The following is a 27,369-nucleotide window of genomic DNA, read 5'->3' as shown; positions in this document are numbered from 1 at the left end:
TGAGCACAAAAACCTAGACTGACACTCCACTGCAGTACTGATTTTGAAGAAGTACACGGTTTTCAAGCCAATATTTACCTCTTAATTACCATCACAAAAACAGATTATCTGGTCATAATCACATTGCATTGCTGTTTGTGGGAGCTTGCTGGGTACAAATTGGCTGCTGCATTTCCTACATTACAACAGTGACTGCACTTCAAAAGTACTTCATTGGCTGTAAAGCACTTTGAGACATCATGAGGTTGTGAAAGGAGCTATATAAATGCAAGTCTTCCTTTCTTTCAATTCTATCATAACAAAAGGATAGTAAGAGGAGGGGGTGGGGGCCAATTAGGGTCCAAAAAGGGGATTTGTGCATGGAGACAGAAGGCATAGCTGAGGTACTAAATGAGTACTTTGAATCTGCCTTTACCAAGGAAGATGATGCTGCTAAAGTCATAGTGAAAGAGGAGGGAGTTGAGGTACTGGATAGGCTAAAAAATAATGGTTGAGGTATTACAAAGGCTGGCACGCTTAAAGTTGATAAGTTGCCAGGATCAGATGGGTTGCATCTGAGATACTGAGAGAAGTAAGGTTGGAAATTGCTGAGGCATTGGTTATAATCTTCCAATCCTCCTTAAATAGGGGGTGGTGCCAGAGGACTAAAGAATTGCAAATGTTACACATTTGTTCAGAAAAGAGTGTAAGGATAATCCCAGCAGTCAGTTTAACCTCCGTGGTGGGAAAGCTTCTCGAAACGATAATCTGGGACAAAATTAACAGTTACTTGGACAAATGTGGTTTAATTAAGGAAATCCAGCATGGATTTGTTAAAGGCAAATCATGTTTAACTAAATTGATTGAGTTTCTTGATGAAATAATAGAGAAGGATGATGAGAGTAATGCGATTGATGTGTACATGAACTTCCAAAAGGTGTTTGATAAAGTGCCACATTACAGATTTGCCAGCTAAGTTGAAGCTTATGGAATAAAATGGATAGTGGCAGCATGGATATGAAATTGGCTAAGTGACAAGAAACAGAGAGTAGTGGTGATCAGTTGTTTTCAGACTGGAGGAAGGTATATAGTGTAGTTCCCCAGGGTCAGTCCTGGGACCAATACTTCTCCTGATATATATTAATGACCTAGATTTGGGTGTACAGGGCATAATTTCAAAATTTACAGATGACTCAAAACTATGATTCAATAATTCTCATCTGCAAGACATCCTACTTTGTCAGTCTCACAAGGAGTTGAGTAGAAAGTTGTTTTCCTAATACTTTTTTGTTAAATTCATATTTTGTAAATAGAACACATAATAAACCCCTCTAGTTTTTAGCACTCTCTAATTGGCAAACTTCTTCAAATCCATCCCAGGATTTCTTTAAACTGATTAAGGTGGGAGCCAAAAAATATATGCTGTAAAATGATAGTGAGAGTTCAATCATAACCAGTATCATTTCAAACAGTGTAAACAAGAACTCGCCTGTGCAATTGGGCCTACCCCCCCCAAAAAATGCAATCATGGGATAAAATCACACCAACTCATCTGGGGAATATTATTCAATGCTTCGATACCAACACTCGAATGGTGAAGAATAAATGGACATAACTACAGCTGTCTGCTGGTGGAGTGAAGGGATATTGCAAGTTGAGGAAAAGAGGAAGGAAATACTGACTCCAGTTGAAATTGATGAGAAATAACAATCTCTTTCAAAATCTGTGTTATAAGCCACCAAAGCAAATGAGGAAGACGGTTCTGCAGCTCTCTAATCAAATCACCAAGGTACCCCATTTATGAGGACCAACAACAGACAGGCACAAGGCATGGGTGGCATAAACAAGCAATTATCAAGACAATCAATAATTGTTTCTTAATTCATCACAGAAGGAGAAGCACTCGAGGAGAAAACAGCAATATGCTCATGAGTTCTGAAGAAGGGTCACTGACCTGAAACGTTAACTCTGCTTCTCTCTCCACAGATGCTGCCAGACCTGTTGAGTATTTCCAGCATTTCTTGTTTTTATTTCAGATTTCCAGCATCCACAGTATTTTGCTTTCATAATATGCTCATTTCGCTCATTCTTCTAATTGGAAGTTTCCTTTTGTTTCAATAATTTAGTTTTCTATTAGTTGTGCCTCTTTAAAAGGGCCATTTTTGTTTGATTATTTTCATTTGGGTTGCTGACACTGGAGTAAATCAGATTTGTTCGATCTGGTCAATTGTTCAATTAAAAGTAAAGGAGAAAATTGACCCAATGTTGAGTTATTAGTCATAGATGACTCTGAGTCACAAGGTTCCAGCCCCACGCCAGGGCTTGTTTTATTTTTTACTCAAGGCTGACACTCTAGTGCAGTACTGATAGAGTGCTGTACTGTCGGAGGTGCCATCTTTCGGATGAGATGTTAAAGTGAAGTTCCATCTGTTTACTCGGGTGGAATTGAAAGACCCCATGACATTATTTCGAAGAAGAGTAGAGGAGTTATCCCCAGTATCCTGCCCAATATTTATTCCACAATCAACATCACAGAAACATGTTATCTGGTCATTATCACATTGCTGTTTGTGGGAGCTTGCTGTGCACAAATTGGCTGCTGTGTTTCTTACACTGTAACAGTGACTACGCTTCAAAAAAATATTTCATTGGCTGTAAAGCACTTTGAGACACCCTGTGGTAATGAAAGGTGCTCTATAAATGAAAGTCTTTCTTTATGACTTGGAGGGGTTCTTCTTGTTGATTCTGATATTTAAAGCACAAAGTTGTAGCATGTTTGTGGATAACAGTGTGATGGTGTTACATTTTCAAAAGGCTTGGTTCAGAGAAACATAAAGGTAGTTAAATTAGAGAGAGAGAGAGAAAGCATTATTGCAAAGGAAATGTGATACTCCCTATGAAGGGGAGTACATAATGGAAGAAAGCTGGATTGGTTTTATGGGTGCTTAAGTAACTTAAGCCAAGAGCGACGTCTCAATTCATTCCATCTTCGCTGCCTTCGGAGAATACTTGGCATCAGGTGGCAGGACTATATCTCCAACACAGAAGTCCTTGAAGCGGCCAACATCCCCAGCTTATACACACTACTGAGTCAGCGGCGCTTGAGATGGCTTGGCCATGTGAGCCGCATGGAAGATGGCAGGATCCCCAAAGACACATTGTACAGCGAGCTCGCCACTGGTATCAGACCCACCGGCCGTCCATGTCTCCGTTATAAAGACGTCTGCAAACGCGACATGAAATCGTGTGACATTGATCACAAGTCGTGGGAGTCAGTTGCCAGCATTCGCCAGAGCTGGCGGGCAGCCATAAAGACAGGGCTAAATTGTGGCGAGTCGAAGAGACTTAGTAGTTGGCAGGAAAAAAGACAGAGGCGCAAGGGGAGAGCCAACTGTGCAACAGCCCCAACAAACAAATTTCTCTGCAGCACCTGTGGAAGAGCCTGTCACTCCAGAATTGGCCTTTATAGCCACTCCAGGCGCTGCTTCACAAACCACTGACCACCTCCAGGCGCGTATCCATTGTCTCTCGAGATAAGGAGGCCCAAAAGAAAGAAAAAAGAAGTAACTTGTGCTTCAAAAAAGGATATTTTAAGGCTTATGGAATGAGTAATTATCTTTCAGACAGTAAAGGTGCAAAATGCAGTTTAACTTCGCAAAAAGAAATAAACTAAAGTGAATGTAGAAAGGAAGATAGTTACATGTAGCCAAAATAATAGAAAAGCAGTTTTTGCTTATGTTGTGAATCAGAGGGTGGTTAAACAGCAAATACAATTGCTGAAGATTGACTTATAGATGGGAACAATGACTTAGCTGAAAAGTTGAATGGATTTTTTTATGTTTTCAGATTTTTTAAAAATGACTGGATCTGCCCCTTGTACAGCAGATAAAATTAAAACTCAATTCATTTGCTTACCTATCGCAAGGTTTTTTTTTATTTGCTCTTGGGTTGTGAGCATTGCTGGCAGGCCAGCATTTACTTTCCATCCCAAATTGCCCTTGAGAAGGCAGTAGTGAGCTGCCGTCTTGAACTGTTGCAGTCCATGTGGTGTAGGTACACCCACAGTGTTCTTTTTTCTGTAATGGCTTGATACAACTGAGTAGCTTGCTATTCCATTTTAGAGGCACTTGAGTATCAATCACATTGCTGTGGGTCTAGAGTCACATGCAGGCCAGACTGGGTAAGGACAGCAGATTTCCTTCCTGAAGAACATTAGTGAACCAGGTGGGCTTATATAACAATCTGGTAGTTTCATGGTCATTATGAATGAAACCAGCTTTGTTTTTACTCCAAAGTTATTGAGTTTAAATTTCCCCAGCTGCTGTGGTGCAATTTGAACTCATGTTGCTAGATCATTATTCTGGGCCTCTCGATTACTTGTCCAGTAACATTACCACTATGCTTCCATGTCTCTGAGCAATGATCCAGCCTAGTTGAAAGGGCCTTAAAATGGAAAAAAAGCACCAACGGGAGGATATTGAGAGGGGGTAGAAGAGGTGAGAGACCTTGGAGTGCATGTTCACAGGTTCCTGTAGTTGGTAGGATAAAGGTAGAGAAATTGGTAAAGAAGGCTTATGGAATGCTTTCCTTTATTGGCTGAGGTATAGAATACAAAAGCAGGGATGCAATGCTGGAACTGTATAAAACACTGGTTAGGCCACAGCTGAAGTATTGCATACAGTTCTGGTCACCACATTACAGGAAGAACATAATTGCTCTGGAGAGAGTACAGAGGAGATTTACAATAATGTTGCCAGGACTCGAAAGTAGCAGCTATGAGGAAAGATTGGATAGGCTAGGGTTGTTTTCCTTAGAATAAAGGAGTCTGAAGGGTGACTTAATTGAGGTGTACAAAATTATGAGGGGCCTAGATAGACAGGAAGGACCTGTTTCCCTTAGCAGAAAGGTCAATTATCAGGGGACACAGATTTAAGGTGATTGGTAGAAGGATTAGCAGGGAGATGAGGAAACTCTTTTTCACCCAAAGGGTGGTGAGTGTCTGAAATATGCTGCTCAGATCGGTGGTGGAGACAGAAACCCTCAACTTATTTTGTATGTACCTGGACCTGCACCTGAAGTGCTGTAACCCACAAGGCTACGGACTGGGTGCTAGAAGGTGGGATTAGATTGGGCGGTTATTTTTTTTCAGCTGGCACAGACACGATGGGCTGAATGGCCTCCTTCTGTGCTGTAACCTTTCTATGGTTCTGTTTAGTTTATCCTCAGCTACTGAAGGAATTGCTGAAGTTGTCTGTGAATATGCTTGGTAATTAATAGAGAACTAGGGAAATGTAAGGTGACTGGAGGGAGACACGTGTTGTCATTATTTCTTCTTTGGCCTCCTTATCTTGAGAGACAATGGGTAAGCGCCTGGAGGTGGTCAGTGGTTTGTGAAGCAGCGCCTGGAGTGGCTATAAAGGCCAATTCTAGAGTGACAGGCTCTTCCACAGGTGCTGCAGAGAAATTTGTTTGTCGGGGCTGTTACACAGTTGGCTCTTCCCTTGCGCCTCTGTCTTTTTTCCTGCCAACTACTAAGTCTCTTCGACTCGCCACACTTTAGCCCCGTCTTTATGGCTGCCCGCCAGCTCTGGCGAACGCTGGCAACTGACTCCCACGACTTGTGATCAATGTCACAGGAGTTCATGTCACGTTTGCAGACGTCTTTAAAGCGGAGACATGGACGGCCGGTGGGTCTGATACCAGTGGCGAGCTCACTGTACAATGTGTCTTTGGGGATCCTGCCACCTTCCATGCGGCTCACATGGCCAAGCCATCTCAAGTGCCGCTGACTCAGTAGTGTGTATAAGCTGGGGATGTTGGCCGCCTCGAGGACTTCTGTGTTGGAGATACGGTCCTGCCACCTGATGCCAAGTATTCTCCGGAGGCAGCGAAGATGGAATGAATTGAGACGTCGCTCTTGGCTGACATACGTTGTCCAGGCCTCACTGCCATAGAGCAAGGTACTGAGGACACAGGCCTGATACACTCGGACTTTTAGAAAAGGATTAAAATCACGACTTGAACAAGTAAGTTTAATCTCTGTGAGGGGGAAATTAATGGAAAGTATCATTAGGGATGCTTTTAAATATTGCCCAGAACAGTCAGGCTTGATGATGTATGCTTAACATGGCTTCAGAAAACTGAGATCATATTGTCAAACCTGATCTAACGTGTTTGAAGAAGGCACGAGAATGGGAGATCAGGGAATTTGGTAGATTGCTATTTTAAAACACCTGTATGAAATAAGGCAGATATTTCCTATTCTTCACAAAGTGGCTGAAAATTGTCTTGGTTGTTAGCCTAAAGTGGGAATAGTGAATCGGCAGCCCGCTTTTCATTCCTCTGATTTTTTTTTGTTCTCTATTTCCATTTTTGCACTACCAGCACAAGGTGAACTTCACCCCACTGTGTCTGGAACAATATTAAGCACTGGCTCCCTCACTGTTAGCTGAAGAAGTCTTTTATTTTTGAATGCAATATTTAACGTTTCTTTTCTTGAGAAGCAATTTGTAGATTTAATCACTTTAGAAATTAACATTTTGAAAAATCTTATTTCCTTCTTCTGAGACAAGGACTTTCCATGGCAATGCAGAAAGATATTTTTAGTATTGATGAAATATCAAAATAAGATTAAATGATCCATAACAGCAAAAGACTAACATTTATTATAAAGCAGGTGAAATTACATGATGCGTTCTGGGGTCTGGACACCTTTTAATTTCCTGTGAAATGGTTAGCAGTTGGGTGAAATATTTATTCCGTGTTCACAACAATTGCTTTTCGAAATGCTGAACCAACTGCAGTAAGGAGCAGATCAGAGGTGAAATCTGTTACACGTATTCCATGTTACCGTTTAAAAATAAAATGCCAGGGATAGTCTCGTTGTTCAAATTATATCGGTATCTAATGTTGTTGAGAGGATTTACACAGTGCAGAAATACGTTGATGTGGACCATGTGAAAATGTCAAATAATACAAGCAATTACTATGCTTAAAATATTCTAAACTTACTAGTCTCAGAGCACCCTTAGGGATTTCACTTACGAAACATTATTTATAACTACAGCAATAGAATTTCATAAATATAACCCACAAATGCACTTGCTAATCTCACTGTATTAAAAGACCAGCACTACAGTACCTTATATTTATGTGATATTTTTTCTTGTTTGTGAATACAAGGGCACATCAAATCATACACATGATTTTGCATTGGCATAGATCTTTGCAGAGTAGATAGTCTGACATAAACGTGACAGGGAAAATTCCTCCAAATGCCTTCCAGGCCGTTGAAGATTCGGACTGTCATTACATCCTTGAGAAAGTTAGTCCCAGTGTGTAACATCAGGAAAAATGTGCTGAAAATCACACGCTCTTGGTGGGTGTGGAATATTTCTCCTACAACGTTAATTTACTACAGCTACTGACTATTCTCTAGCCTGTGTAAATCTGAGTTCATTTCAAAGCACGGTTGATTTTATCTTATCTCACACTAAATTCCCGTCGCACATTCACCCCGCCCTAAACTGGTCCCCATCCCCTAAAGCCATATCTTTAAAATTCCTGTGGTTGTGTTTAAATTCCCAATCCCAATTATAACAAAGAATGCTAAATTTTACAGGAATATCTTGTCAATTGATATAACCCTCAGCTCTGGGCCTTTGCCACTCGACATTCCTTTTCTACATCTTACTAATGCTGTTCTCTGCTTTGACTTTCTGTTTAGCTCTTATGTCACAAATAAAAACAATACTCCTGTCTTCTTGCAGATATTGTGTGAAGTGATAATCTCACTTACTGATCCGCCCCTCGCCCCCCAAATCAGGTCTTTGCCAGAGTTAAGTTAATGGGAGTTCTCATGCACCACTGTTTGATCCCTGCCCTGAACTCAAACCTCTAAAGATACATAATGTTCTGCTAATTCTCATGGGGTGTACTCATACCATGATATTGAAATCAAACCCATCCTTACCATTTTATATGTCATTAAAATATGAGTTGCATAAAACCTGGAGTTTTCATTTAATGACTTGTGTGGGCATGAAAGCAGCTCTAATTGTCAGTGCTTTTCAATTAATGCATTTGCAATCACTAGTGTGGTATGCCCTATTGTCAAATGTACTCACTTCTGATGTTTCTAAAATTGATACATTCATCAGCATTTTATATGTTATATTTGATATATGTCAGTTGTGGCTCTCTGGTTAGAACTCTTGTCTCCACGTCAGAAGATTTTGGGTTTAAGTCCTACTTGAGAATTGAGCACCAAAAGCATGGCTGACACTCCAGTGCAGTACTGAGGGAGTGCTGCATTGTCAGAGGTGTCATCTTTCAGCTGAGATTTTAAACCAAGGCCCCATCTGCTTGCTCGGGTGGATGTAAAGGATTCTGTGGCACTATTTTGAAGAAGAGCAGGGGAGTTCATCTTGGTGTCCTGGCCGATATTTATCTCTCACCAACATCATAAAAACAGATTATCTGGTCATTATCACATTGCTGTTTATGGGAGCTTGCTGTACCTAAATTACCTGTCATGTTTTCTACATTACCAATAGTGACTACACTTCCAAAGTATTTCATTGGCTGTAGAACATTTTGAGATGTCCAATGGTCATGAAAGGTATTATATAAATGCAAGTCTTTTTTTTCTTTTGTTGCATTGTTGGAGGAACTTTCTTTCAGATGAGATGTTGAACTGAGACCCCATCTGCTCTCTAAGGTGGGCATAAATGATCCCATGACTATTATTTCAAAGAAGGTGTGAAGGAATTCTCTCCGTTGTTCTAGATAAGATTTATCCCTCCTTCAATATCACAAAAGCAGATTATCTGTTCATTATCTCATTACTATTTGTGGGAGCTTGCTGTGTGCAAATTGACTGCTGTGTTTCCTATATTACAATAGTGACTACACTTAAAAAGTAAAGATTGTCTGTAAAGCACTTTGAGACATCCTGTGGTTGGAAAGGTGCTATATAAATGCAAGTTTTTCTTTTCTCTTTTTTTTTGTTCTGGAGGACCAGAAAGCATTAATATATAGATTAAGAAAGTGGCACTATGTTCAACATCACTTTTAGAAACATCAAACATGAATACATCTGACAATAGGGCATACCACACTAGTGATTGCAAATGCATTCATTGAAAAGCACTGACAATTAGAGCTGCTTCTATGCCCACACAAGTCATTAAATGAAAACTCCAGGCTTCATGCAAGTCATATTTTAATCTTTAGTTTTTAACATCATTAATTGCTTTTGAGATTCACTTCAAGTTTTCAAGTTGTGGAATTTTCCTTTGTTTGTTACAGTTATAGAAATGAATGGTCAAGATTTTGTGTTCAGCAGCAAAGTAAAGGGGGGGGGAGGGGTGGAGAGGGGAGGTGGGAGTGTGCATGGGGGAATCCTTTCAACAGTTACCAGTGTGGCAGAGTGGAAACTCTGATTGTATTGAATGGCGGAGCAGGCTCGATGGGCCATATGGTCTGCTTCTGCTCCTATTTCTTGTGTTCTTATGAAACTAAGCTTTCTGTAAGATGAAGAAATGACTGTCCTCTTTTTTTGGTTAAACCTGGAGAAATTCCTCTAGTCCTGGTTAGGAGAGGACTGCATGTAGTGACTTCTATAACTCAATGAGGTAGTTGGGAAATGACATGACTGTCAGTATCTGTGTGTGATAATCCCTTGAAACCTTCTCAATTATGATGTATGATTAACACTTTGCAGTCTTACATTCCCTCGAATTATAACTTTTGCCTGGTCTTAATCAGTATTGCTTTCTACTGACCCGGCACAATTTGAGGAAATATCCCGTAGTGTCCTTGAAATAACACCATTGGATATTAGCTTATGAATGTTTAATGTGTTCATCTAAAGTTCCTTCATTTGCAATTTTAGCAGCGTTGTTTAACCCATTTATTTTTAATAGTAAAGGAGAAAGGCTCAGATGAATCCACAAAGTGCTCATTTGTTAGTCTCCCATGGCATAACTTCAGGGGCAATGTGTCTTGTAATCTGTTTTTCAAGATATGCCACAATTATGCTACTATTGCATTATGGAAAGAATCCTTGGGGTCAAGTTTGCGAAACTTGTATTGGCTGAATCAGCCGAACCAGTCTGAGTTACGCCCAAAATCCACCTACATATCGTGTTTTCTGCGATCTTTTACACTTGGTTTAAGGTTCATATTGCTGAGATTAAACCCCGCCCACATAACTGGCCACTCTACTGGTGGAAATTGCGAGATTCGGCGATTGTGCTGGTTTGAGTAATCTCTTCAAATTGTGTGCATTTTCTTCGGCCGACAGGCATGAGTTGACGCATTTTAAAAGCATTTCATATCAAAAAATATTTAATTTACTAAGAAACCGACCGGTGTTCACCAATGGAAGTAGTAAATGATTCAGTATAGATTTTAAAAATAATTTTCAATGATTTTAAATCAGGTTACTCACAGATGGAGGGCTAGACATTTATTAAAAATACTTATTTTTGGAGAAAAATGCATTTTCAGCTTTATTAATATAACTGTACCATTCTTAGATACATCAGGGTATATTTTATAATGGGAAGGGGAAAAAAACCCAAATATGTTCTATTACGGCGCCCGATTCCAGTGGTTCACAGAAGATTTTAGGTTTGTGATTATGCAAATAAATGTTATTGGAAATTTCGATTGTAACCTAATCAACGCACTTTCAGGCACATTTTGGTCAATTTCCTGGTTATGCCCAAAGTGGAGACTCTACCCACTTAGGTTATTGCAAATCAGATGGATAGATATTGTTAATCTGACTGAACTACAGCCAAAGCAAGATTATCAGTCAATAAAAGCTCTGGAATAAGAAAATGTTGCCAACAGTGAACAAATATATGCTGTTCCTCATCACTGACAGTGCAAAAATTCAAAACAGCAATTTGAATGTAGCCTGGTCTACATTCCAAGGTAGAGTTACAGTAGTTGAGTAACTACTAACTTTTTTCAAGTTGCATTTTTGGTTGACTATCTTCATGATCAAAAGTTGTGGATGTCAAGTAAAAACTTTTTTTTTTGCTCTTTGTACTACTGTGCCAGCATGACATCTCCGTTGCCCATAGTAACTGTCCTTGTGGCTTCTGTCTGTGAAGCTGCCAAATTGTGCCTGTAATTTAGGTGTTTCCTGCTGTGCACCTGCATTCTGTGTAAACTTTATTGAAAATGTGAATTGAACCATTATCATTAGTAGAAAGTGGGGACTTCCTCCTCCCCAAATAAATATCACACAATATTTCCACATTAAGAGAACAGCAAAGCAGCCCCCTCACTGGTCTTTTTCAATTTACTGTCTGTCGCTGGATGCTAAGAGGTGTGGATAAATGGCCTGGAGCAATTTACCTGCTGATTTTTCTATTCCCTCTCTGTAAGGAAGCACTTAACCTTCAGTATGCGCCTCTCTCAGATGACCAGGGCACCATCTGGAGCCTGCCGTGTAGGACATTCTTGTATTTCTGGCTTAAAGGCTAACTTTTGTGGACAAAAATGAGATGTAGATTTAACCTTTACTCTGCCTTGTGTTATGAAAGTGCTTCTGTTTTATGTTAAAAATAGTCAAACTAAAAAAAAATGTTTGCCCTTTTTCTTTCAAGAGGGTCATCAACAGGACACTGAAAGAACTAGTTTGGCAACATTTACTGGTTGTCACATGACTCAAGTTAAAAATAGAACAGAAATTCTGGTAATTAGGGAAGATGTGTGCAGAGAAGTGTCAGTCGCATGCTCCTTGACAAGACAGAACCTCAGCTCAGCCCAGTCTGTTCCTTTTCTTTAAAAAAGCCTGCAGAAGAAGAGAATTCAAAGAAAGGAGAGAAGACCACAGCACTGCTCAGTTTTCCAGCACCTCTTTAAAAGACCCTGAGAAGTCCACTGTGTCAATTCATCTCGTCTCCTGTCTTTGAAGAAAAGCCTGCTAAATTAATTCTCAATGCCACCTGAAAAGAACTGTTCTAACAGATCCCAGTGACCCATTTATGTGTACTCGAAGGCTAGACTGTATGCCAGTTTTGAACACAAAATATCTCAACTGCTTTTTTCTTCAAGAATTAGCAAGTATTCAGACCAAGTGTTTTTTTTTGTCTGTAACAGAGCTCTGAACAAAAATCCCTTTTATTTTTCTGATTACCCGGTGTGTATGAGTGTATGTGTGTGTGTGTGTGTGAGTGTGAGAGGCTCAGGTAAAAAGGGAACTTTAAATTTTCAATCTGTGTTTATGCTTTACTTCATTATTGGTTAAGACTTGTTTTATAATAAACTGCCATGTCTGTTGTTCATTAAAGAAACCTGATTAGTATGTTTTGTTCTGGGAAAAATAGAGTTTATGATTGATCTTATCGGTAAGTGGGAAAATTTAAATATATGTTGTGACCTGTGGAGAACTGGAGTGCACACCTCCCACCTCGGTCATAACACAAGGACAACAATCTCATCCAGGTGTCACCTTAGATAATGGTTCTGTTTTGAAACAAAATACAGCATCTGAGATTGACTTGCTCACACCTATGGCAGAAACAATATCAATTGTTTTTGAGTCATGGCAGACATTTAGTTACAAGTTATATTTCTTGGATCCACTCTTCAGCCACTTGGGGACAATTCTTCTAAAGTACAGGGAAAAACACAATAAAAGGGCTTTTAAAAATAAACATAGTGCCCAATAGTTAGAAATTATTGGAGATAAAAGAATAAGAATACAATAATAAAAATATGAAAGATTGAGTGAGAGAATGGGGAAAGAAAAGATAATGGGAGAAAAAAAGGAAGAAATGGTGAGCAGAAATTGCTTGTTTCTATAGCACAGGGATTATATTACCCCGTGAAGCTTCTATTGGCTTAAAAATGGTTGCCCCAGAGACATTTTCCTGGACCATCTGGCAGTTTAAAGAGCAATGAGTTTCACAGAAGGTTTTTTTGGTTGTGTCTGTACTGCCTGCTGAGTCTTGGCTTGCCTCAGTGGTAGTACTATCACCTCTAACACAGATCATGGAAACATGCCTCTCTCCAGTATTTGAGCATGTAATCCAGCCTGACACTTTAGTGCAGTACTACATTGCTACATTGTTTGAACATGTCATCTTTTACATGAGACTTTATATTGATGACGTGGCTACCCGTGCTAATGGATATAACATTCTATTTTTTGAACTGATCCAAGTTCTGCTGTCCTCACTAACATTCATCCATTAACCAATGCTATCAAAACAGATTAACTGGTCATTTGCTGTTTGTGGAATCTTGCTGTGTTCCGATTTGTGGCTGTATTTGCCTACAAAACAACAATGATGATGCTTCAAAAGGAATCCATTGATTATAAAGCAATTTACGATGTCTTGAGATTGTAAGAAGTACTATATAAATGCAAGTTCTTCACTTATAAAGCTCCTCTTAAGCACAGCAAAATGTAGATATATTCCTTCAAATACGAAGTTGTTACACCTTCTTGTGGGTCTTTTGAAGGCAAGATTTTAGATTTTCTGCTTACCAGTACTAGGAAATTCCACTTTGCCCACTTTGTATCGATATCTTGAACTCTATCTCAGATACAATGGGCTGAATTATATGAGTGCGCCACAGTTTGCAGCGAGCATCCAGTGTGGATATGCCGTCCCTCAGCCCCTGTAATATTCTGCGCGGGGGCTCATTTAAATAGAGGAGGCGAAGCGGCTGTCCCTGATGACGCAGATGCCGGCACCATTTTTAAAGAGTTTAAAGCCCTTCAGTAGCATTTTAAAATTTCAAGGTCCTGATCGCCATGGTGTAACAATACAATATCATGTCAAATAGAAATCATTTCTCCCACCTCACCCACCCCCCCCCCCCCATGGGTAAATTAAACACTAATTGCACTCTTCCCCCATAATAAACCTTTAATAGTATTCCGCACTTTCCCCCCCAAAATTTGTTCCCTTTGACCCTCAACCCCTTCCCACCATTCTATTAGCCTGTAAAGATTGTTTATCCCGCTCCTCCACTCCTCCCACCCTGAAAATTCTATTCCTCTCCCCCTCCCCACCAGTTTCTCGCCTCGGAATTCCGAAGGTGAGCGGAGTGTGAATGGCGGCTGTACAATTGGCATGGGACGGCCACTGCCTGCAGGTAAGTTCATTTACATCTCTTTATTGTCAATTTGAATATTAAGATGAAGGGCCCGCTGTCAGGCAGCGGGGGGTGGGGGGGGGGTGGGGGGTGGGCGGGCCCGCACTGAGGTCCCCCCGACACCAGTAATATGCGGCGGGCCCTTCTCGAAGTCGCGGGTCACGGCGAGCCTCTCCCCATTGCATTTTACTGGCCCCGCGTTGTGACCTGCAGCATTGAGGGGCCGGAAAAATTCAGCCCAATGTGTGATGCAACGCCCCTTTAAAGCTAGCTAACCAGGCTACTGATGGGAAGAATAATTGGGCAGAGTTTCTTTTAAGAAAAAAAGTAGAGTGTAGGGTAGTCATGCCTGTGGATTTTCAAATATAAGCGCATTCATGTAGCACAGGCTGCAACAGCCTTGGAGCATATAGGAATGAGGCTTTAGCCCCTGGTGTCAAGGTGGATAGATTTTTGGCTACTTTGTTTTGACCAAGTGGGCAGGGACATGAATATTATAGAATGTTATATAACACAGTAAGAACCAGTTGTTGCACCTGATCAAGTTTCTCATCAATTTGACGCACATAGCGGTGAGAGCACTGCAATCATCTTCCTCATTGGGTGGGAATGTTGCCCTTCATATGATCATGGAAAAAGGGATTTTGAGGATATATTACTGGGGCATCACTGGGCACTGCTGTGATTGACAAGCTACTCCATTATCCTACACTAAGGACTGCTTTGAAATCTCTGCGCAAAACTTTATCAGCTGTGGCTCAGTCGGTAGCAAGTGCTGCACTATTGGAGTTACCATCTTTCAGTTGAAATGTTAATCCAAGGCTTCATCTGCCCTCTTGGTTGGACATAAATGATCCTATGGCACTCTTTCAAACAAGAGCCGGGAGTTCACAGAATCACAGAATAATACAGTGCAGAAGACGCCCTTCGGCCCATCAAGTCTGCACCGATGCATTAAAACACCTGACCTATCTACCCAATCCCATTTGCCAGCACTTGGCCCATAGCCTTGAATGTTATGACGTGCTAAGTGCTCATCCAGGTACTTTTTAAAGGATGTGAGGAAACCTGCCTCTACCATCCTCCCAGGCAGGGCATTCCAGACTGTCACCACCCTCTGGGTAAAAAAGTTCTTCCTCAAATCCCCCTTAAACCCCCCGCCCCTCACCTTAAATTTGTGACCCCTCGTAACTGACCCTTAAACAAAGGGGAACAGCTGCTCTCTATCCACCCTGTCCATGCCCTTCATAATCTTGTACACATCGATCAGGTCACCCCTCAGTCTTCTCTGCTCCAGCGAAAACAACCCAAGCCTATTCAACCTCTCTTCAAAGCTTAAATGTACCATCCCAGGTAACATCCTGGTGAATCGCCTCTGCACCCCCTCCAATGCAATCACATCCCTCCTATAATGTGGCGACCAGAATTGCACACAGTACTCCAGCTGTGGCCTTACCAAAGTTCTGTACAACTCCAACATGACCTCCCTGCTTTTGTAATCTATGCCTCGATTGATAAAGGCAAGTGTCCTATATGCCTTTTTCACCACCCTTTTAACCTGCCCTTCTGCCTTCAGGGATCTGTGGACAAACACGCCAAGGTCCCTTTGTTCCTCGGAACTTCCCAGTGTCAGGCCATTCATTGAATACTTCCGTGCCACATTACACCTTCCAAAGTGCATCACCTCACACTTTTCAGCTTTAAATTCCATCCGCCACTTTTCTGCCCATTTGACCATCCCGTCTATATCGTCCTGTAACCCTAGACACTCCACCTCACTGTTAACCACTCTGCCAATCCTTGTGTCATCCACAAACGTACTGATCCTACCCCCCACATAGTCATCTATGTTGTTTATATAAATGACAAACAATAGGGGACCCAGCACAGATCCCTGTGGTACACCACTGGACACTGGCTTCCAGTCACTAAAACAGCCGTCTGTCATAATTCTCTGTCTCCTGCAGCTAAGCCAATTTTGAATCCCCCTTATCAAGTTACCTTGTATCCCATGTGCATTTGCTTTCTTGATAAGTCTCCCATGTGGGACCTTGTCAAAGGCTTTGCTGACATCCATGTAAACTACATCAACTGCACTACCCTCAGCTACACACCTGGTCACATGCTCAAAAAATTCAATCAAATTTGTTAGGCATGACCTCCCTCTGACAAAGCCATGTTGACTAATCCTCATCAAATTTTGCCTCTCCAAGTGGTGATAGATTCTCTCCTTCAGAATTTTCTCCAATAGTTTCCCTACCACTTTCGTGAGACTCACTGGTCTGTAGTTCCCTGTAGTTCTCCCCAGTGTCCTGGCCAATATTTATCCCTCAATCAACATCAGAAAAACAGATTACCTGGTCGTTATCACATTGCTGTTTTTGGGAGCTGGCTGTGTGCAAATTGGCTGCTGCATTTCCTGCGTTACAAATGTGAGCTATATTCTTTCTTTCTATGTGTGACATCTGAAAATAAATATATAAGAAGTGAAATATGCCAGTGCATAAATGTTCAGATAATTTTGATGAAAAGTTGCATTTTACATTTCCACTCGTAGTTTGTTTCAAAAATCCTGATTGTGTAAAATTGCAGATTACATTACATGCGAAGTAGGGAGCTAAACTTCATCTATCTTAATAATTATAAAATTAGGCATATTTCCATCAGATGCTTTAATCTTAGAGTTCTTGCCATTGTTGTATGCCTTTTTCAACACACTAATTTGTAACAATTTTGTTAGTGTTAATAGAATAGCTTTTTCTCACATTCTGAAAATTAATCCAGAAAGTAAATAGGTGTGAAGCAGCTTCAACATTTTCTACTTGCTTGTTAATTGCTTGTTAACTGGATGATGACACCTCTGTGGCATCTCCAGACTCCTCAAGAAAGGATTTATAGTAACACAAGATTATGAGGTTGGAATAGAATGTGTCAGGCTTTGTAAAGCAACATTTCAAAAGAAGTGGGAAGTGATACATTTTGGAAGGAAGAATACAGAAAGGTAAAATAAGCTAAATGGTACAATTTTAAAGGGATTTCAGAAATAGAGACCTGGGGTGTATGAAAACTAATCTTTGAAGGTGGCGGGACAAGTTGAGATGGCTGTTAAAGTATATGGGATCCTTGGCTTTATTAGTTCAAAAGCAAGGCTTGTTAGAGGTGTTCAAAATCATGAATGGTTATGGGGATAGGACAGGAAAGTGGAATTGTGGTAGATTAGCCATGATGGGATTGAATGGTGGAGTAGGCTCAAGGGGCCTTCCAGCTTATTGTTGCCCCTATTTCTTATGTTTTGATAGAGTAGAAATGAAGAAACTGTTTCCAGTGTCAGAAGGGACGATAGCCAAAGAACATAGATTTAAGGTGATTGGCAAAAGAACCAGCGGTGACATGAGGAATCGCATTTTTACAAAGCAGGTTGTTGTGATCTGGAATGCACTGCCTGAAAGAGTGGTGGAAGCAGATTCAATAATAATGTTCAAAAGGGAATTGGATAAATACTTGAAGGGAAAAAATACAGGACGATGGGGAAAGAGCAGAAGAGTGAGACAAGTTGGATTGCTCTACTAAAGAATTGGCACAGGCACGATGAGTCAAATGGCCTCTTTCTGTGCTGTATCTTGCTATGATTCCGATCTGGAATGCTGTGGTGCTGCCTTACAGCACGACTCAATAAATTGATAGAATAATTGTTGTTTATTGAATGCAGTACAATTCTGCCATTGAAAGAGACAAACACTTGCCAAAGGACTAAGGAACAAAGTAATTCCTAAGAAGAGAATGGGAAGAACAGAATCTAACACAATTCACCAGTTGCTCCCTGAAGTGGTGAGATGTAAAGGACAATCATCAAAAATGGTGTTGGATATGTGATATTCATAAAAGATCACATTGGTACGATTGGTATGATCGGTGTAATGAGATGTATCGCTATGCTTGTGTTTTGAGTGGTAGTGATTCATGTCCTTTCTCCTGCATAATTTTAAATGCTGCTTCTATCCCTTGGCCAGCGACAGGTGCTGGGAAAAGATTGAAAGATTGGCAGTGACTTGAAAGACACTTGTCTGTTCCTGTGCTTTAACAATCATGTCACTACTCAAGACTGAGTCCTGATGCAACTTCTGATCTCTGTATGCGGAAATTTTTGAACAACCACAAGACATATAAAACCTTCCTTGTGGTCTGCCATTAGTGCCTACAGCATGCTTTTGTATCATGTCTTGAACTGGTGACCTCAAAACTGCTGCATCATTATTGAGGACATTGCTGCACTAACCTCTGGCCTCAAGTCTTCCTTGAAATGTCATGGATGTACATTCTTCAATGGTAGGTCAACAGGCCATTGCTTCCACAGTCCAGCTCGATGGTAAAATCCATAAATTTTACCCAGACCACCTTGTATCAAGTTGTGCTATAAGACTAGCTTCTTGCTTGCCAGCCCTCCCTCTGTTTCATCGGTGGCTGTGTGCGATCAGAATTCACAACATAATCCAGCAATTCCATGCTGTCCCATCTCGAACTCTTCCCTCATCTGTATCACTGAATCATTCTGTGCTGCCTCGTCAAAGTCACTAATATCCTCCAACGTCTGTTTGTCTGGTTTGATGCTGTTTCAAATAATTTGAGCTGGTATACAGCCCTATTTTGGCATCGTCTACAAATTATCTGAATTTACATAATTTGCATTTCCTTTAATAATTCCCACTTAACTACTGTAGAGCTTCTAATTATTGTTGTGTTTCAAAAAAGAAGTGTTTGTTTTTATTTGTGTAATACTGTGTCAAATAGCTTTTTCTGTGCTAACATTTAACATTTTTGTGTCTTTGATCTGTTTGTGTACTCTGATGAGAAGATAAGGTCCGAAAATATTGTGATCTCTTTTCTACATCCGGTCAAGTACAACTACATTCTCAATGCTTTCCCCTCTATAATTGGGTCAGGATTTCTCACAGTGTGTGTTCTTTTTTGAACTGTCTTAGCTCGTTATTAATGTGGAGAAAATGGCTGAGTGACATTCCTAATTGTTACTGAAAACAGAAAAGATTAGGGATGATTCCTTGCCTGAAACTGGATTCTGACAGATGATACCTGGATGAGGAATTGATTAAGAAGTAATGAACTTCTACACTTTTACATAGATTGATAGGCAATCACTACTTTGACCCTGAAATTCTGCTGATGTTCGTCAATCTCCCATCTTTGTCAGTAAACCCAGGATTCCATTATTGATTTAGGAGTTTTTCTGATATCCCATCAATGTTGTGATGGGAGACTGGGCATCATGTGGAACTTCAGGGCTTGTGTCGGGGGATTGGGCAGTTGTTGGGGGAGGTGGGGGTTGTGGGGTGGGTGGTGGGTTGGTTTGCTTAGTTTGAATTTCAACCCCAACTTGTCATTCACAGCCAAGGTCTACCTAGACATCAAGTTGACTACCTTGGCAATCTCAGTGGCCACGTTTGAAATAGTTAAAAATATTCGATGAAATGAAGGAATCTGTTCATTATGCCTAACATGAATACTTGGAATGCTGTGAATCACACTTGGAGTATTGTGAACATTTCTGGTCTCCATAATATATAAAGGATATAGAGGCACTGGAGAAGGTGCAAAAATGATTTACCAGAATAATATTAGAACTGAGACTGTGGGCGGAATTTTAGCAGTCCCCGGGTTGTGAATCTTTAGAATTCTGTATCCCGGAGGGCTGTGGAAGCTCAGCCATTGAGTATGTTTAAAGTAGAGATTGACAGATTTCTAAATACCAATGACACGAAAGGGATATGGGGATAGTGTGGGGAAAAAGGCATTGAAGTGGATGATCAGCCATGATCATATTGAATGGCGGAGCAGGCTCGATGGGCTGAATGGCCTACTCCTATTCCAATGTTCCTATGTTCCTATGTAGCAGGCTAGGAGGCAGTGGGGAGAACTGGTAAAACGGTGGAGAGCCGCGTCGGAACAGCTCCTTGATACAGTCTCACTGCCAGGGATGTTTCCCAGTGGTGTGAACGACAGTGGCCTTTCCTCCCACCTATTGGAGGTGGGCGGCTAATTTAGACAATTCAAGGTCCAATTAAGGGCCATTTTCCCAGGCTGCTTGCATTTTATTTTTTGGCGATAGAGTTGCACCAGCCGTGTGGGGTGGCCATCAGCTGCAAGGAAAGATTGAATAGACAGGGCTCTTTTCTATAGAAAGAGATGACTGAGGGGCGACTTGGTAGGGGATTTTAAGACTATAAAGGATTCAATAGGATAGATGTAGACAAAGAGAGCAGAACTAGGGGCTGTAGATATGAGATAGATACTAAGAAATTCAATAGGGAGTTCAGGAGAAACTTCTTCACCCAGAGAGTGGTGAGAATGTGGAGTTCACTACCACAAGGATTGGGTTGAGGCAAATAGTACAGATGCATTTAAGGGGAAGCTAGATAGACGCATGAGGGAGAAAGGAATAGAAGTTTTTTTTTATTCATTAATGGGATGTGGACGTCACTGGCCAGGCCAGCATTTATTGCTCATCCCTAATTGCCCTTGAGAAGGTGGTGGTGAGCTGCCTTCTTGAACCGCTGCAGTCCATGTGAGGTAGGTACACCCACAGTGCTGTTAGGAAGGGAGTTCCAGGATTTTGACCCAGTGACAGTGAAGGAACGGCGACATAGTTCCAAGTCAGGATGGTGTGTGATTTGGACAGGAACTTACAGGTGGTGGTGTTCCCGTGCATTTGCTGCCCTTGTCCTTCTAGTCGGTAGAGGTCGCGGGTTTGGCAGGTGCTGTCAAAGAAACCTTGATACGTTGCTGCAGTGCATCTTGTAGATGGTACACACTGCTGCAACTGTGCGTCGGTAGTGGAGAGAGTGAATGTTTGTGGATGGGGTGTCAATCAAGTGGGCTGCTTTGTCCTGGATGGTGTTGAGCTTCTTGAGTGTTGTTGGAGCTGCACCCATCCAGGCAAGTGGACAATATTCCCATCACACTCCTGACTTGTGCCTTGTAGATGGTGGACAGGCTTTGGGGAGTCAGGAGGTGAGTTACTCGCCTCAGGTTTCCCAGCCTCTGACCTGCTCTTGTAACCACGGTATTTATATGACTACTCCAGTTCAGTTTCTGGTCCAATGGAGTAGGGTGGGAGGAGGTTCGTGTGGAACATACACACCAGCATGGACCTTTTAGGCTGAATGGCCTGTTTCTTTGCTGTGAATGCCATGTAATTCTATGTAATGAACAGCACTGATGACTCATCCAGAGGCACATCCACTCCTGGTTAGTGCAAGCGGTAAATGGGGAAGGAATATGTTCGATTTGTAAAGAGGGATTATGCTGGAGACATATTCTATGGTAATCAGCACACATTATTAGGGACCAGCTTACAGAAACCGTGTCATAGAGCAAACTTTATAATACAGCTTGATAGAAACAAATATATTTAAGAAATAGAGACCTTCCTCAGAAAATGTTGCCACAAATGACAGCTAAGCGATAAGCTCTTTTTGTACAAAGACAAATGTTCCCTTCTGCAGCTTCTTAACCATGCTGGGCTCAATTTGAATTTTTTCTGTTGCCGTGGTAACCAACAGCAGGGAAGATGATTTACAATAAAAGGCCTGGCTGCTATGCCAGTGGTGAAGAACCATCTATCAGCAGGATCTTTCCCCTAATTTCTATGATTAGCATAACATCATCCAACATGTAAGTTGGAAATCTGTAATATGGATTAAATTGTTACTTGGAGTATATTTGTAATAAACTCTTTTTAGGATTAGCCATCTCTTAAATACCCTTATGCCTGCAACTTATTTGAATTTCATTGGCTTGTTCAACATCCATCTACTAGTTTTATTTAAATATTCTAAGCTGTGAAGCAGAAAGGCGCTGTTGGGTGTACTTGATCCAGACTGTTCTAATTTTCTGGCATTTACATTCCTAATCTCTCTTTTCATTCCCCTTCTATCTTTGCCTCAGCACTCATTGTCCATCCATATCTCCAAATCATGACTGTGAGCTTTCCACTCCCACCCATTTCTATGCTCCTACCCTCTTCCTGCCTCCCATCCCCATCCACTCTACCTCAGAGGTTCCACTGGCCTCCCTACACATCTCGTATCTCTCTACCTTCTCTGAGTTTTCTTCATCTTATCTGTCTCCTATATCTGCTGCCCCTCTCCCAATTTGAGTGTCAACCTTGGTTCAGTGGGTAGCACTTTTGCCTCTGAATCTGAAGGCTGTGGTTCAAGTCTCACTCCAGAGACTTAAGTATAAAAGTTTAGGTTGCCACTCCAGTGCAGTACTGAGGGAGCACTGCACTGCTGGAAGTACCATCTTTTGGATGAAATGTCAAACCAAGGCCCTGTCTTCCCTCTCAGGTGGATGTAAAAGATCCCCTGCCACTATTTTGAAGAAGAGCAGGTGAGTTCTCCCCATTTTCCAGGCCATGTTTATCCCTCAATCAACATCACGAACAAAAAAGATGATCTGACCATTATCACATTGCTGTTTGTGGGACCTTACTGTGCACAAATTGGCTGTTGTGTTTCCCACATTACAACAGGGACGACACTTCAAAAAGTACTTCATTGGCTGTAAAGCACTTTGGGACATCCTGAGATTGCGAAAGGCAGTATAGAAATGTAAGATAAAAACAAGAAACGCTGGAAATACTCAGCAAGTCTGTCAGCATCTGTGGAGAGAGAAGCAGAGTTAACGTTTCTGGTCAGTGACCCTTCTTCAGAACGATAGAAATGTAAGCCTTCCTTTCTTCCTTCCTTCCTTTGCTTTTCTTCCTTCTTTCCTTCGTTTTAATTTCTATCCACTTCTATATCTCCTATGATCCCTGTTCTATTGCCAGTGCACACAAGATCCTACCTTTTGGATACTTTCATGTTCCCAATTCTCCAGATGACTACCTCCAAGATTCCAATCTCCATGCTCTTCTTCTCAAATGCCTCTGAAATCCTCCTTCTCCTCCCTCTTAATTCACACCAGCCTTCATAATCCACCTTGCCAATGGCTGTACCTCTGATCTTGTCAGGGCTTTATTCATAGGGGTATAGAGTACAAGAGCAAGGAAGTTATGTTGAACTTGTATAAGATACTAGTTTGGCCTCAGCTGGAGTATTGCGTCCAGTTCTGGGTGCAGCAATTTAGAAAAGATGTGAGGGCATTGGAGAGAGTACAGAAAAGATTCACAAGAATGGTTCCAGGGATGAGGAATTTGAGTTGTGAAGATAGATTGGAGAAGTTAGGACTGTTTTCCTTGGAGAAGAGAAGGCTGAGAGGTGATTTGATAGAGGTATTCAAAATCATGAGGGGTCTGGACAGAGTAGATAGAGAGAAACTGTTCCTACTCGTGAAAGGATCGAGAACGAGAGGGCAGAGATTTGAAGTATTTGGTAAGAGAAGCAAAAGTGACATGAGGAAAAACTTTTTCACGCAGCGAGTGGTTAAGGTCTGGAATGTGCTGCCTGAGAACGTGGTGGAGGCAGGTTCAATTGAAGCATTCAAAAGGGAATTCGACAATTATATGAAAAGGAAGAATGTGCAGGGTTATGGGGAGAAGGCGGGGGAATGGAACTGAGGGAGTTGCTCTTTCAGAGAGCCAGTGTGGACATGATGGGCTGAATGGCCCCCTTCTGCACTGTAACAATTCTGTGATTCTGTGATCCCAGCACATCTCTAGCTACTTTCTGTCTCAACTATCTTTTCCACCACTGCCAAACTCTATTTTCTTCTGATATTCTGTAGGGGTGAGAATGCAGTAAGTAGAGTGAGTCAAGCTGACCTTCTGGCAGTGGTGCAATAAATTATAAATAAAAGGATAATAAAATTTGTCGCTATGACATCGAATTGCCATGACTTCATTTATTGTGGAACTGTTTGAGAAATGTATTGCGCAATTTATGCCTATGCACTCGACAAAATTGGGTTAATAGCTCATTAAAAATGAATTGACGAGTACAGTATGTATCCTTCTGCTAACTTCTTCCACCCCCCCATAAACCTGAGCTCATTCAAAACTCTGTTGCCCATATCCGATGCCGCACCAAGTCCCAATCACCCATCATCTCACATGCGGCTGACCCGAGTTGGCAAACAGTCTGGTAACTCATGGATTTTAAAATTCTCATCCGTGTTTTCAAATCCCTCCATGGCCTCACCCTTCCCTATCTCTGTAACTTCCTCCAGCCCCACAAGCCTCCGAGGTCTCTGTACACCTAATTCTCTTGCGCATCCTTTATTTTAATCACTCCACCATTGCTGGCAATGCCTTCAGCTGCCTAAGCCCCAAGCTCTGGAGTTCCCTCACTAAACCTCCCCACTTCTCTATCGGTCTCTCCTCCTTTAAGATGCTCCTTTAAATCCCACCTCTCTGACCAAGTTTTTGGTCACCTGCCCTAACATGTCCTTATGTGGCTTGGTGTTTGATAATGCTATTGTGAAGCACCCTGGGGCATTTTACTATATTAAGGGCATTATATAAATGCAAGTCGTTGTTTGTTGTTGTTATCCTATGTTCAATGCCCAGTTTCACTTCTCCTTTAAAGCAATCACCCTTGATTCATTTTTCTTTTAATTATTGCCCTTTCTGAGATTGCCTGAGGCAGGCACAGATCGGGGGTAAAATTTATATCAAATTGTGGCGAATACCACAAATATTCCCTCACTTAAATAATAAGGGCCACAGGTGCAATGTGACACACAGAGAAAAACACTACACTACACAAAGCTCAGGTACTGCCAATTAAAAACTGAACATAAAGGATAACAGCCATGGAAAAATATATCCTAAATTTATTTTACTTTCTGTTCAGGCATATATTACAGTGTATCAAAGTGACAGAGTTCCATGACATTCATGGCAAGGTGTCATAGCATGTCAAATTGACTTTAATAGAAAATATACAAATTTGGTATGCTGTACATATTTTGACAACCCTGTCTTGCACTCATTTAAATTTCTAATAGCCTAGCATCCTATCCCATTCATTTTCTTTGCAATAGCTTCATATGGAACATTATGCTTCCGCTCTGACACTTTGAAAGACAGCACAAATTTCCGATTCCAATTCCAGACAGACAGTCTGCAATCTGTAAAATGGTCACAGATGTAATATCAACTTCACCTGATCTGTCCTTCCTGCAGACAATCTCAGAAAGGCACTGAACATAAGTTAGGCAAAAGGACATTTGCTGAAAGTGTTGCTTTTTATTTTAGTTTGCTCCAGTTTTAAACAAAAATCTGTTTGACAGTTGTTTGCATTCACTGAGATGAGGAATGTTAGGCCTGAATTTGTTGCAAACTTGCACCTTAATAATGGTGTACTAACCGTCTGTTAATATGTAAAAGTTCCAGGAAATGGAGTAAGTGAGTTACGCCATGAGTTGTATTGCAGCATAGTTTGCTGGCACTTCTGTGCCGCTCCTACATTAGCCTCCCAAATTTGTTGGATTTACACCGTTGTTTGTGCTGCAGCCAGATGGACAGAAAAATAATAGCGTAGGTGATCTGGTAATGACACATGGCTCTCAGGCTGGGAGGCCAATAAAGGGACCATAAAGCTGTGGAGACTCATTTTAGCAATCTGGAAATTGATCCAAGTGTTTCGAAATCTCTATTTTAGCTGTTAATTCTTACAGGTTTTGCTGTTCAGACCACAGTCATCGCTGAAGACAGTTACTTCCAGGGCCCCAAACAATATTGGCTTGTAAGGAAGATGCAAGTATTATAATGGTCTTTCCACTGGGAGTTCCCTCATTCCCGATTATTGTAGACAGCCTGTAGGAAGGGCAGGCACATCATTTGAGACACCATATTGCTTTTTTCACAAGAATTGTTCCAGGGTTGAGGGACTTTAGTTATGAAGATAGTTTGCACAGGCTGGGACTCTTGTCCTTGGAGAATAGAAGGTTGAGAGTTGATTTGATAGAGAAGTTCAAAATCATGAGGGGTCTGGACAGAGTAGATTGGAAGAAACTGTTCTCATTGTCGGAAGAGTTGAGAACCAGATGACACCAAATGGCAAAAGAACCAAAGGCGACATCAAGAAAAACTTTTTTATGTGCAAGTGGTTAAGATCTGGAATGCACTGCCTGAGAGTGTGGTGGAGGCAGATTCAACCATGGCTTTCAAAAGGGTATTGGATAATTATCTGAACAGAAAACATTTGCAGGGCTACGGAGAAAAAGCAGAGGTGTGGGATGAGCTGAATTGCTCTTGCAGAGAGCCAGCATGGATATGATGGGCTGAATGACTACCTCCTGTGCTGTAATCATTCAATGATTATAGGTTCTGAGGCAATGCTTTGAAGATTACATTTTTGGAGTGTATTTTTGGAGTACATTTTTGGAGTATATTTTTGTATATTTGCTAATTTCAGTGAAAATGTACTCATGTTCGACTAATCGAATTGAATTTTTTGATGAAGTAACGTGGAAGGTTGATAAAGGGATGTTGTCTATGGATTTTAAGAAAGCATTTGATAATGTACCACATAAAAGGCTGGTTAACAAAATTGAGACTTATGGAATAGGAGGGTCTGTGTCCAACTGAATAAAAAATTGGCTTAAAGACAGAAAACAGCGAGTTGTGGTAAATGGTTGTTTTTCAGACTGGAGGATGGTAGACAGTAGTGTTTTCCCAAGGGTCATGAGATATATAAAAGACTTGGATCTTGGAATACAGAGTAGAATTTCAAAATTTGGCAATGATACCAAACTTGGAGGTGTGGCAAACAGGGAGGATGATATAAATAGCCTGCAACAGGACATAGATAGGCAAGCAGAAGGGGCAGACAAGTGGCAGATGGAATTAAATACAGACAAGTGTGAGGTGATGTAGTTTGGCAGAAGGGATAGGATGAGGAAATATAAACTTAATTACGTAGATCTAAAGAGTGTACAGGAACAGAGGGGCCTGGAGGTGCATGTGCATTGATCTTTGAGGGTGACAGGACATATTGAGAGAGTGGTTAGCAAAGCATATGGGATCTTTGGCTTCATAAATAGAGGCATTGAGTACAGACACATGAAGTTATGCTGAACCTTTATAAAGCTCTGCTTAGGTCCCTACTAGAGTATTGTGTCCAGGTCTGATCACCACATTTTAGGAGGGATGTGAGGGTCCTTGAGAGGGGGCAAAGGAGATTTACCAGAATGGTTCCAGGGATGGGGGATTTTAGTTACAAGGTTAGGTTGGAAAAGCTGAGGTTGTTCTCCCTCGAGCAAAGGAGATTGAAGAGAGATTTATTAGAGGTGAATAAGATTATGACA

This window comes from Heterodontus francisci, chromosome 2 (genome assembly GCF_036365525.1).
Source record: "Heterodontus francisci isolate sHetFra1 chromosome 2, sHetFra1.hap1, whole genome shotgun sequence".
NCBI lineage: Eukaryota > Metazoa > Chordata > Chondrichthyes > Heterodontiformes > Heterodontidae > Heterodontus > Heterodontus francisci.
The sequence above is the reverse complement of the archived record's forward strand: the minus strand, read 5'-3'. Positions refer to the sequence as shown.